Source organism: Callithrix jacchus, chromosome 8 (genome assembly GCF_049354715.1).
Source record: "Callithrix jacchus isolate 240 chromosome 8, calJac240_pri, whole genome shotgun sequence".
Taxonomy (NCBI): domain Eukaryota; kingdom Metazoa; phylum Chordata; class Mammalia; order Primates; family Cebidae; genus Callithrix; species Callithrix jacchus.
Window position 1 is genome coordinate 1,767,207 of NC_133509.1, and position 13,240 is coordinate 1,780,446.

Sequence of the window (13,240 nt, forward strand, 5' to 3'; positions counted from 1 at the left end):
TTTTAATCCTTTTTTTGATGAAATGACTCTTCTGTAATCATGAACTATCCCTCTTTATCTTTGGAAATACTGTTTTGACTTAAGCATATTTTATTTGGTATTAATATAGCTTCTTCACACTTCCATTACTGACTGTTTGCATAGTATATCATTTTAAATGTACTCATTTAGGGTCAGGTACAGTGGCTCACACCTGCAATCCCAGCACTTTGGGAGGCTGAGGCAGGTAGATCACTTGAGGTCAAAAGTTTAGGACAAGCCTATCCAATGCAGTGAAACCCCAGCTTTATTAAAAATACCCCCACATTTAGCTAGGCATGGTGGCAGGTTTCTGTATTTCCGGCTACTCAAAAGGCTGAGGAAGGAGAATTGCTCGAACCCAGGAGGCGGAGTTTACAGTAAGCAGAGATTGCACCACTGTACTCCAGCCTGGGAGATAGAGTAGGACACTGTCTAAAAAAAAATCAAATGTACTTATTTAGACCTACGTATATTTGTCTCTTTTTTTTTTTCTATTCAAAGTGTGTATTTCATATACAGGACTGTGTCTTGTGGGTTTTTAAATCAATTCTGGCAATTTCTGCACTTGAATTGGAGTATGTGGTATGATTCATTAACATTTAACGTTATTAAATATAGATTTATTAGTGGTTGAATGATGTAATTGGATTCAAGCTTACAATTTAATGGTTTGTTTCATTATTTTGTTTGTTTTTGTTTGCATCCCCTTCCCCACTTTTTGTCCTGTCCCTTTTCTCCTGATGTCTTTTGGACTCTTTAAATACTTTTAAAATTTCATTTTAAAGTATCCATGACTTATTAGATGTAGTGGTTGAATATTCCTTATCTGAATTCCTTGGGACTAGAAGTGTTTTGAATTTTAAATTTTTTTCATATTTTGGAACATTTACATATACATAAAGAGATCTCTTAAAGATATAACTGAAGTCTAAACACAAAATTCACCTATGTTTACGTACACCTCATACACATAACGCAAATAAAATTTTACATACTTTTAGCAATTTTGTGCACGAATCAAAGTTTGTATACATTGAACCATCAGAAAGCACGCATGTCGCTATCTCAGCCATCAATGTGGATGAATTTCAGATCTTGGAATTTTTGGATTTTGGGGTTTATGGATCAGAGATGCTCACCCTCTACCTGTTTTCGTTGTTGATTATTTTATGTGTTAAAATATGTAAAAAAAAAAAAAAAAGGGTTAAGTTTTCAGCTGAATGAGATTTTTGAGTTTGGAAATTAAACTAAACAGGATTTTTCTTAAGTTCCAGGATACAGGTGCAGAATGTGTAGGTTTATTATATAGGTATATGTGTACCATGGTGCTTTGCTGCACCTATCAACCGTTCATCTAGGTTTTAAGCTTCACATGCACTAGCTATTTGTCCTAATGGTCTCCCCGTCTCACCCTCCTCTGACCCCCAACTGGCCCCAATGTGTGTTGTTCCCTCCCTGTGTCCATGTGTTCTCACTGTTCGACTCCCAATTATGAGTGAGAAAGTGTGGTGCTTGGTTTTCTGCTCCTGTTTTGAACTAGACAGAATTCTTAATATCTTAAATTGCTCAGTGAAATAGAAAATATCAAAGATTCTACCCAACAGGTGGGTAAGAATGAGTCCACGTAGCAACTTTGATGAAGTGAAGGGGAATAACAAACCATTTCTGATTGCTCCCTGCCACAGCCAGTGCATTCAACATTTTTACTGTCCTTTTATTATTTTTTCATTGTTCTTACAGTCATTATTATTTTTCCCCAAATGAAAAAATAAAAGTGGTGGGATTGATAGTGAGGAAACAAAGACTGACAGCTGCCCCTACACCTGAGTTTAACCTTTGAGAAATATAGTCAACATGATGATTTTCACACAGGGCTAGTAGGCCTTCTGCATCTGTTATAATTTCTGTTATGTTGTGGACAGAAAATAAATTTTTCTCTCCATGGGAACCTGTGAGAGATACTTGAGAACAATGTCAACTGTAGACCAAAACCGAATACAAGTGGAAATATTGTTTCATTTTTTTTGCAGTATTCCTTTTCTAAGACCTGAGATAGGAGGATAAAAAAGGAAAGAACTGAGGGGGACTCAAGATGGCGCTGTGAGAACAACCCAGGATTGGAGTTCTCGTTGTGTCTGCGGAGAGGTGAGTCTGAGCTGCATTTCCAGACTGATCTTTGTTGCTCACGGAACGGGGAAATTCCCAAGTGAAGAGGAGACGCGGGACGCCAGGCAGATATTACGCCTGGCGAAGCCGGCAGCCGGGGTGGCGGCGGCCGGCCCTGCCCAGCGCTCCCCACAGGGCGCACTTGTCCGGGTGCCCCGTTGAACCGGCAACTGGAGACGTGAGAGGGCTGGACTTGAGACTGAGCTAGACTTGAACAGTGGGCCAGCCCAGGGGATTGCAGGAACAGAGCGTTAGGATTGGCCCAGTGGGACGAACAAAACCGCGATTTCAAACAAGCCCCGTGCAGATGGCCCGAGACGCTCTGAGGGGGAGGGGCGGCCACCATTACCGAGGTAACCCGCCCCAACTGAGATACACGCCCACTGCTGACGCAGCCTGCCGTCGCCGAGGCAACCCGCTACAACAGAGAGACTCCGCTGCAGGGCGTGGCGGAGAACAGCAGAACAGCGGAGCCAGGGCGAGCCTCACAACAGCAGGGCGGAGCCTCAGCAGGCAAACAGTGGCTAGTCTGCATCCTAGCTGGGCAGGACCTCAACGGACATCCAAAAATAAAGCCCAAACCCCTCAACACAGCATTTGAGAAAAAAAAGGGTTTTTTTAATGAGCTCTGTTGCAGCAGAATCAAACATAGCAGCCTAACAGCCCTGAATGAACAACACAGCTCACAGCTCAGCAATTAAACCCCTATAAAGTACAAACTGTCTCCTCAAGCAGCTCCCTGACCCCTCTATATCCAAAAGACTGACATTAGGCAGGCACCATCCTGGGACAAAGATAGCAGAAAAAGAAACTGGTAGCATCCCTCGCTGTGCCACGGCTGCTAGAGGTGCTCCCCAGACAAGCAGGGTCTGGAGCGGACCTCAGCACTCGTACAGCGAAGGGGCTAGACTGGTAGAAGGAAAACCAAGCAAGAGAAATACTTCATCATCAACATTCAGGGTGTCCACTCAGAGACCCAATCGAAAAGTCAGCAACTACGCAGACGACCAGCGGACAAATCCGCAAAGATGGGAAGAAACCAGCGCAAAAAGGAGGAAAACACCCCCCGAAACCAGAACACCTCGCCTCCTAGAAAGGACCAAAACTCCTCACCAGCAAGGGAACAAAGCTGGACGGAGAATGACTGTGACGAAATGACGGAATTAGACTTCAGAAGATGGATAATGAGAAACTTTGGTGAGCTAAAAGATCATGTATTAAATCAATGCAAAGAAACTAAGAACCTTGAGAAAAGATTTGAAAAAAGATTTGAGGAAATGATAACAAGAATGGATAACTTAGAGAGGAATATGAATGAATTAAATGAGCTGAGAAACACAATACGAGAACTTCGCGAAGCATGCACAAGTTTCAATAGCCGAATTGACCAAGCAGAAGAAAGAATATCTGAAGTCGAAGACCAACTCAATGAAATAAAACGAGAAACCAAGATTAGAGAAAAAAACCCAAAAAGGAATGAACAACGTCTCCAAGAAATGTGGGACTATGTGAAAAGACCTAACCTACGTTTGATAGGTGTACAAGAAGGGGACGAAGAGAATGAATCCAAGCTGGAAAATACTCTTCAGGACATCATCCAGGAAAATTTCCCCCACCTAGCAAGACAGGCCAACACTCAATTGCAGGAAATTCAGAGAACACCGCAAAGATATTCCGCAAGAAGAGCAACCCCAAGGCACATAATCGTCAGATTCAATAGGGTTGAAAGAAAGGAGAGAATACTAAGGGCAGCCAGAGAGAAAGGTCGGGTCACCCACAAAGGGAAGCCCATCAGACTCACAGCAGATCTCTCGGCAGAAACACTACAAGCCAGAAGAGAGTGGGGGCCAATATTCAACATTCTTAAAGAAAAGAACTTTCAACCCAGAATTTCATATCCAGCCAAACTGAGCTTCAGAAGTGAAGGAAAAATAAAATCCTTTGCGAACAAGCAAGTACTCAGAGATTTTGTCACCACCAGGCCTGCTTTACAAGAGCTCCTAAAAGAGGCACTACACATAGAAAGGATCAACCAGTACCAGCCATTCCAAAATCACACTGAATGCTAAAGAGCATCAACATAATGAAGAATCTACAACAACTAACAGGCAAAACAGCCACTTAGCATCAAAATGGCAGTATCAAATTCACACATAACAATATTAACCCTAAATGTAAATGGACTAAATGCACCAATCAAAAGACACAGACTGGCAAATTGGATAAAAATCCAAAACCCATCAGTGTGCTGTATCCAGGAAACCCATCTCACATGCAAGGATACACAAAGGCTCAAAATAAAGGGATGGAGGAAGATTTACCAAGCAAATGGAAAGCAAAAAAAAGCAGGAGTTGCAATTCTCATCTCCGATAAAATAGACTTTAAAGCAACAAAGATCAAAAGAGACAAAGAAGGCCATTACATAATGGTAAAAGGATCGATACAACAAGAAGAGCTAACGATCCTAAACATATATGGACCCAATGCAGGAGCACCCAGATACATAAGGCAAGTTCTTAAGGACTTACAAAAGGACTTAGACTCTCACACAATAATAGTGGGAGACTTTAACACTCCACTGTCAATACTAGACAGATCTAACATCATCCTCAGCAAACTGACACAAGAACAGAAAATGAAACACCGCATATTCTCACTCATAGGTGGGTGATGAAAAATGAGAACACATGGACACAGAAAGGGGAGTACTAAACACTGGGGTCTATTGGGGGGAAAAGGGGAGGGCCAGTGGGAGGGGGAGGTGGGGAGGGATAGCCTGGGGAGAAAAGCCAAATGTGGGTGAAGGGGAGAAGAAAAGAAAGCACACTGCCATGTGTGTACCTATGCAACTGTCTTGCATGCTCTGCTCATGTACCCCAAAACCTATAATCCAATAAAAAATTAAAAAAAAAAAAAAAAAAGGAAAGAACTATTGACATGTGCAACAACATGGCTGAATATCAAAAACATTTTCTTGACTAAAACAAACCTTACATATGGAGTGATCACTATATAATTCTATTTCTATCAAACTCTAAAATCTGTGCTGAAAAAAATCCAAAAGTATACTGGGGTTCGGGACCAACTAAGAGGAGGAAAAACTGAACTTTCTAGTCTCTGCTGTGATCCAAAACCCATGCTATAAACTTTGTACACAGTATCTCATTTAATCCTCAAAATCACCCTAACAGGTAGTTACTGTCACTTCCCCTGCTTCAAACAGAACATAAAGCTCAGAGAATCCAGGTACTGTGTTTTTTTGTATGTTTGTTTGTTTGTTTGTTTGTTTTTGAGATGGAGTTTCGCTCATGCCACCCAGGCTGAAGTGCAATGGCGTGATCTCGGCTCACTGCAAGCTCCGCCTTCTGGGTTCAGACAATTCTCGTGCCTCAGCCTCCCAAGTAGTTGGGACTACAGAAACGCACCACCATGCCCAGCTAATTTTTTGTATCTTTAGTAGAGATGGGGTTTCACCATGTTGACCAGGATGGTCTCGATCTCTTGACCTCGTGATCCACCTGCCTCGGCCTCCCGAAGTGCTGGGATTACAGGCGTGAGCCACCATGCCTGGCCCGGTACTGTGTTTTACACCTACTTAGAAGTCACCAATTCCTAAAGTTCTATAAAATGTTCTAAATAAAAATGAATAAAGTAGGCAAAAAAGACCATGTAAATAGCATTTCTACAAATATCTCCTAAGACAATTTTCACATCGATGTCCAAAGACATTTACAAGAACGTTTTCCACAACACTGTTTAAAATAATAGAAAACTACAAGCAACCTAAATGTCCATGGAAGAGTTAGATTCTTTCTCTTATTTCCGTATAATGCAATACTGTGCTGATGTAGAGATATCATATTCATTTTTAAAAATTACATTCACCTTCTTCTCATGGATCCAAGGAGATATGTTAGAGAATATCTATTGCATTTGGACATAAACATAAATACAAAGGAAGTAGTAGGGGCTCTCTAAAAGTGGTTATATATTGGAAGAGGAAGAAGAGAAAAATAAAAGGGATCATGAACTTTGTATATGCTTTGGTAGTGTCTGGTTTGGTATATAACTTGAATTTTTTCATAAATATATTTTACAGTCTGCATAATTACTATGTAAGAAGACAAGTAAGTCACTTTAATAAAAGTCCTTCCAATTACTGCAAGTGATTTCTACAGCCAGAATGTTCCCAGAACCTGAAAAGAGGAAGCACTATAACTGGAAGGCAGAAATACTGACACTAGAGGGCCAGAGCTGGAGAGGGTGGATCTAATGCAGCAAATCCATCAGCAGTTCTCATCGCCATCTTTGAGAAACCTCACAATTTTCCGTGCGTAATAAATGAGTTAAATTGAAAACAAATCCATGACAGTGGTGCATGAGAAAGGTTACATGTGTCCCGAATAATAAGGTCTGCGCACAATATAAATTAAAACATACCATTTTACATTCATAAGATTGACAAACAAAAAGTAAAAGCCTAGGAATATCAAGTGAAGCCAAACACAAAACAAGTTTCCCCACATTTCCTGTGGGAATACCAATTGTTACAACTACTTTAAACAATTGGAAATTCATAGTAAAAATGAAGACAAGCCTCCCCTACAACTTACCAATCCCTCTTCTGGGAACACAGTAAGAGAGATTCTTCCCAAGAAACCTGTAAACAAATGTATATGGCACTATGCATGTAATTGTACATCGTGGTATTTCCATATGGTAAAGTATTATTCGGCAGGGAAAGTAAGTAGACCAGAGGTAGACATTTCAATATCAGTAAGTTTTAGAAAAATAAAATGGAGTATAGGAAGCTGCAACTATATCTGTAATGCTTTGTTTTGCCAGGAAAATAAAGGGACACGTGGGGAGGGCCAAGGACAACAAAAACTAAACAATCTGAAACACATGCAGAAAAATACCCATATTTTAAAATTTTCCATTGCTGCTTATATTAGTTTCTGTCTTTTCTATACGCTTGAAGTACTTGATAATCAAGAAAATATAAAAGGCATAGGAAAAAGTATTCTGAGAAAATACATCGAAAGGTTTATGGTTATTAGATTTGGTAAGATTTTAAATGACTTTAATTTTCTTTGTTATATCTCTCTATATGTCCTAGTCATACCATATTAAATGTGTATTTCATTTATGACAATAAAAATGTATTGTTTAAAATGTCATATATATGCAGTTTTATCTGACATATGATGAAACTCTACGAAACATAGATTCAGCAAAAATACTGAGAACAAGAACAAAAATAATGATATTAAGAGTTGTTGACTTTTGGATGGAGCTATGAGTGACTTTACATTTATCTCTAAACTCGATTTTTCTATAGTGGGCAAATAAAATATTTGTGAAAGCTAGATTAAATAGAAAGCTATAGGTTTTAAATAAAAAGGAATTCAAATAATTTTCCAGCGTGATAAAATGTTCATATTCCTAAATATGAACTACTTTACAAAAGCACCAGTGATTTTAAAGAAACATTAGATGATTTTTAAAGGAAGTCAGTTATGATACTGCAGTTTATAGTGATACTGAGTGTTTGCTAGCTCCACTAATCAGGATATTAAGTTAATAGTATATAATATGCCATAAAGAAATTATATGAGCAGAGGTTACTAAAAAAGGAGAACACAATGATTTTAAGTGGGCTGGTGACCTGAATTTCTTCCAGTGAGGGGAAACATCAGAGTCATTTGATCAATGAAGTGCCTTTTATAAATCTTCAGGAAATCTCCTATGAAGGCTTTAAGAAGATGGATTTCTTATTACTTCTGATGTATGTTCCCATGAAATTTTTCCATTGCCACCATGGGCCTTCCCAGCCTAAGAGATGGAAACTGTGAGTCCAGCCCACTGACGCCCACCATCAGTAAGAAGATTGCACACTGAGGAGGCCATGGCCAGCCTGCTGACTGAAATCTATACTGTAAAAGGATGATGCTGTTCCAGCAATCCTGAAACCCTGCCCTAGGATCAATGCAAAGTGGTGTCAACCTTAGAATTTCAATACGCCTAGGCAGATAGTTATCTTTAAATATAAGAACAGTATCATTTTCTGGAGAAACCAAAAGAATCCAGAAAAATTCTACAGTAGTCTACTCTGCCCTTCCTCCCCGTTCCGTCTTGTTAGTAACAGCCAAATCCAGGCACAAAGATGTCCTAACTTCTACACCTGAGGTTGCCCACAACGTGTGCTAGGTGACGCATCTTATAGAGCACATATGCAAACAATTATGGGATCTGAAAAACAATAACTCAGGCAGAAACATTAGGAATTGGTGCCCCTAAGTGAACCAGTGGGAAAAAAGGAGGCTTAGAGTGTTTAAACAACTTTCCCCAGTAGCTGATAAGTTACGGTGGCCTTAGACAAGCTGACAAGAGTGGTAGCAAAAAGGCTTCAAGGATTACAAATTGTTCTACTATAAGGTTTTAAAAAGGTTTCAAAGGCAAAGAAGAGCAAATGAAGCCATGAATTTTACAATCTACATATTTTTAGCCCTTTCTCTTTTTTGCTTTTCTTGGGTAAACTAATTAGACCCTGCAAACACATTCCCACCCACAATGTTGTCTCCATTGCTTTAGGGCCTCACCTCTGAGCAGCCAGAGGAAATGCAGCTGACCCCTTATCTAGTTAACAACCTTTTATACTCTGCCCTTTCGCTTTGCTTTCTCCATGCCAACATAAGGCATACAAAGATTCTTCTGCCTCCAAGATGCTGCAGCTTTCTTCTCAGCTAGTTACCCCCAGCTAAAAATAACTGTTCCACATACTCAGAGATATATGGCAATCAAGCAACCAAGTGCCCCTTTTGCCAATGACATGTTTTTAAAAAATATGTTCAATGAGAGGCTCTTTGAAAATTATTCACTTTTTTCTGAGTTGCAAAGGAAAACGAAAGGCAAATTATGGCTCTATAAGCAACTGTTTGCACAGATCGCATTAATTGGCCATCCACAGGGCTATTGACGACTAGCTCTTTTCTCTTGTCATTTCACTTACCAGGCAGAAATGATTACAAACTTAATTTCTTTGGGGGGTTATTTAGGTTAGAGAGGGCTCCTTGATAATGCAGAAGTCATAACGGCCACCAGAGACAGGAGAACAATAGCTCCCAGTGCTTCCACAATGGAGAGAGAGATAACTGAATGTCATATTCGGAAGAAATTCAAACCATCATTGATTTTTTCATATGAAAAAACTGAGGCTCAAAGAGGTTAGGGGGTTAACCAAAGTCAGTCAGTGTTTTAGTTTGCAGCAAAGCTGAAAGCAGGCGCTAAGCATTGCAACACCTGGTGTCTTCCTTCCTCCCCTCCATCCTGCTGCTAGTAGTGTCAGTGGCAAATACAAGCCAGTTCAAGGAAATGTGGCCTCAGCGAGGAGTACTAAGGAACAAGCACCAATGCATCTTGCCATTTACAACAAATTCCTTAATTACAAGGCTTCATTTATTCACAGAAGCTGCCTCTTTTGTACATAGCCAAACACACACACACACACACACACACACACACACACACACACACACACAGTGTGACAGAGATAATTTATCATTATCTGAACGCACTCAGGGTGGTCAATTTCAGCCAGAGTGAAGAACAGAGAAAGGCAGGGTCAAGGGCACTATAGAAATAGCTGTTCCTGCTTCACTTTTCAGCCCTCCTTCCCCTCCCATCAGCCCACTTTCATTACTTTTCTCTTTGATGCAAAATCTGAAAACCTTGGTCAGGCAGCTCTGCTTATCAGTGGGTTCTGAATAACCCACTTTTATCAAACTTCATCTGATGGACCCAAAATATATTTGATCTTAGCAAAAAGTACCCTTATCAGTCCTAAAATGACACTGTCCCAAAGTGAATAGTGTTAGCAGCCAAGTCTCTAGAACCAGAAAGAAGTATGTTCAAATCCTCAATCCATCACTTTCTAGCCATGCTGTCATGTCCAACTCATTCTTCTTAAACAATATCTCACTAAGCACACTAGACTGTAGAAATGCACACAGATAGGGCCTTACCTTTTCTGGCTTTATTCCTGCGAGGCAGCAGTGGACACTAACATATCTGTCACTCCAGTTAATGTAAAGGTTTAACTGGTACAAGTACTGTGCAGGCAAGTCTCTGGAACAATGAGAGCACCCAGGAGAAGGCTTTGCTTTAGTTACAAAGGTCAGGAAAGGTTTCCCCTAGGGAGGGACCGAGATCAGAAGCATGAGTGGGCAGTAAGTGTGCAAAGTAAGGACGATCTGGCATTCCTGGCAAATATGTGGTGCAGGGAGACCTGGACCTTGGCCAGTACAAGATGCTGAGTCTTTGCAGTGCAGAGCAGAGAGGAGGGGCACGCCATGAGGACAGAGAAATGGAAAGAAGACTGTGGCCATGTTGAGGAGGTTTGTCCTCATTCTAAGAAGGACTGGGAGGTATGGGGCATGGTCTGACTTACGTGGAGGACAGACTGGAGACAACATGGACACAGACACACAGGTGGAAGGCCAGGAGGTAATCCACAGAAGGGCTGCAATGAGAATTATAATGGAAAGAAAAAACAGAAGCTAAGGGATATTTAAGAACTAAAATCAGCAGGCCTGAATGGTAAGTTGGATATGAGAAGTGAGAGAGAAAGGGATAAACCAGAGCTCACTCATAGGACTTTGGCTTGTGTGACTGGATAGGAGGTGGCACCATTTTCTAAAAACCAGAATGGAAGAAGGAGCAGACTAGTGACCTAAACCTCATAGCCTCAGTTTTCTCATCTGTAAAATGGGAATAGTCCTACATATATCACAATGTTTTTGAAAGCATTAGAAAATATTCCTAGAAAATGAAGCCTTCATACAAAGCGGTGTATGTTTCTCCCCCAAATAAATGGGACCTATTCTTATAGGCTTCTTTTTCTTGATCTGATTGGAACTCAGGATCTCAGATATTCATTTCTTTTCATCCTCTTCTCTGATGGCTCTACCAAATTGCTGGTTTACTGATCTCATCGCCCTAAACAACGTATGGTACTCCATACTAGTCAAATAGGCAAGTTGGCAATTGCTCTTCTGAACAAATTATTGTAAATGTCACTGCTACAGTCCGGCTCATAGTGGCTCACTTGGCTGTTCAAGTGAAAAATTCTTGCAAATGCAGCTCTTATTATTTGCCAAATGTTCATGCACAAATGTATTTATTTTACCAAGAGCGTAGTGTTGGGTCATTTAAGGAGAATGGAATAACACCACTCACAATTGAAGAGGCAAAATAGCATACGTACAGCACTCCAGAGCTTGCAAACCCCTTCATATACACTATACCAATGGTACATCACACTGACTGCGGAGAGGCTGAGATGACGAGAAAGGGTAGGTATATTTATGATTATTTTTACAAGTAAGGTTAACTTAGACAAAGTAACTCTCTCCAGGCCACAACTCAAGGAAGTAATACATTTCTGTGATGAAAATACAAGTCTTGGGGCTTCTGATTTTATCATGTGTCTATCAAAATCCCCCACCTGCCAAGGTTAAGCCATACAATGTAGAACATAAAAACCATACAGCCTCTGAAACAGAGGAGAGGGGCAAGATCAAAACTCATTTGAACTTACATAATCATATTTTATCAATTCATTATTAGTCCACTATGATCATTGTGGTCGTCATTAATAGACAAGACATGTTGAGCAACTACTACCTGCCAGACCAAATAGGAAGGACTTCATCTGTGCTGTTTCACTGAACCTTTACTTTCAACAAAGGTGCTCTTAAAAATCAGAATTATGAAAGTACAGATGAGAAAATGGAAGCCGAGAAGGCTTGAGTTGCCTAAACCTGCTCCTAAATCCCAGCCTTTTTCCAAGGCCACTCTACTAGACTTGCTTCTGTGGGATCTATTGTATTCATAGTCAAATACCAATAAGGCCAAGACAATGAGTACTTTTGAGTTCTTCTGGGTTTTGGGGAAAATTTAAACAATGTCTCCCAATCTCCTGAATGCATTGAATGTATTCGGCCGATTCGATAAGCGAACAGGCATGAACGCTTATCTGAGATGATACCACTCTAGTTTCACTGTAACAGTACATTTTGTCTAGAATATTTCTATCTCAAATGCTGATCCTCATTCTGATACTTACTGGATGTATATCGTTGGACAAGTGGCTTAGCAGCTCAGACACTCAATTTAGTAGTCTGCGAAGTAGGGTTGACGATAGTTCCAATAGTATAATAAAAGTGGAACCATCTGCAGAAAGCACTTGACATGGTTTCTAGAACATGGTTAGTAAGCCACACATATTAACTATGATTATTTTTTATTTTGATGATCCTTGTGACCACAGAACAGAGGTTAGCTACATTCTACAGAGAGGAAACTGGTTCTAAGATATAAAGTGTTTTGTGTAAATTCACCCAGCTTGTTAGAATTAAGATAAGGAAGCACGTCTCCTAAATGTGACAGAGAAAATTTTTGTTAGTAAAATCTCCAGCAACTCTCTGAGGAGGTGGGTCTTGGTAGCTGAAGAATTCTGAAAGTAGAAGTGGACAGAAGCTAAAATGCTCATTGGGAAAAGATAAGAAATCAAGAAACCTGAACATGATTCAATAGTGAGCAAAGAGAAAAACAGGGGAGAGGGAGAATATGTTCAAAGGGATTTGAGAAATTTGCTCCCCACACACAATGTAAATTACTATGAAAATACTGTGTTAGAAAAAATATACAAGGCCCTTTTCTACACTATTTTAAAGTATATACACCGTCTCAATATTGGCTGTCTTGTAAAATACAAAAATTCTATTTTTATGCAGTTACAGAAAATATAAATACTCGAATTTAACCTTAAAAAATTTACTCTGAAGACACTCTGATAGAAAAAATATACAATGCAATTTTCTACTATGTTTTAAAGTATATGCACCGACTCAATATTCTCTATCTTGTAAAATATGGAAATTCTAATTTTATGCGGTTACAGAATATATACATACTCATTTTAACACAAATGTTAAACACAAAATTACTAAAAATATAAATATTCTCTTTTTACCCCAACGTTAAAAACAA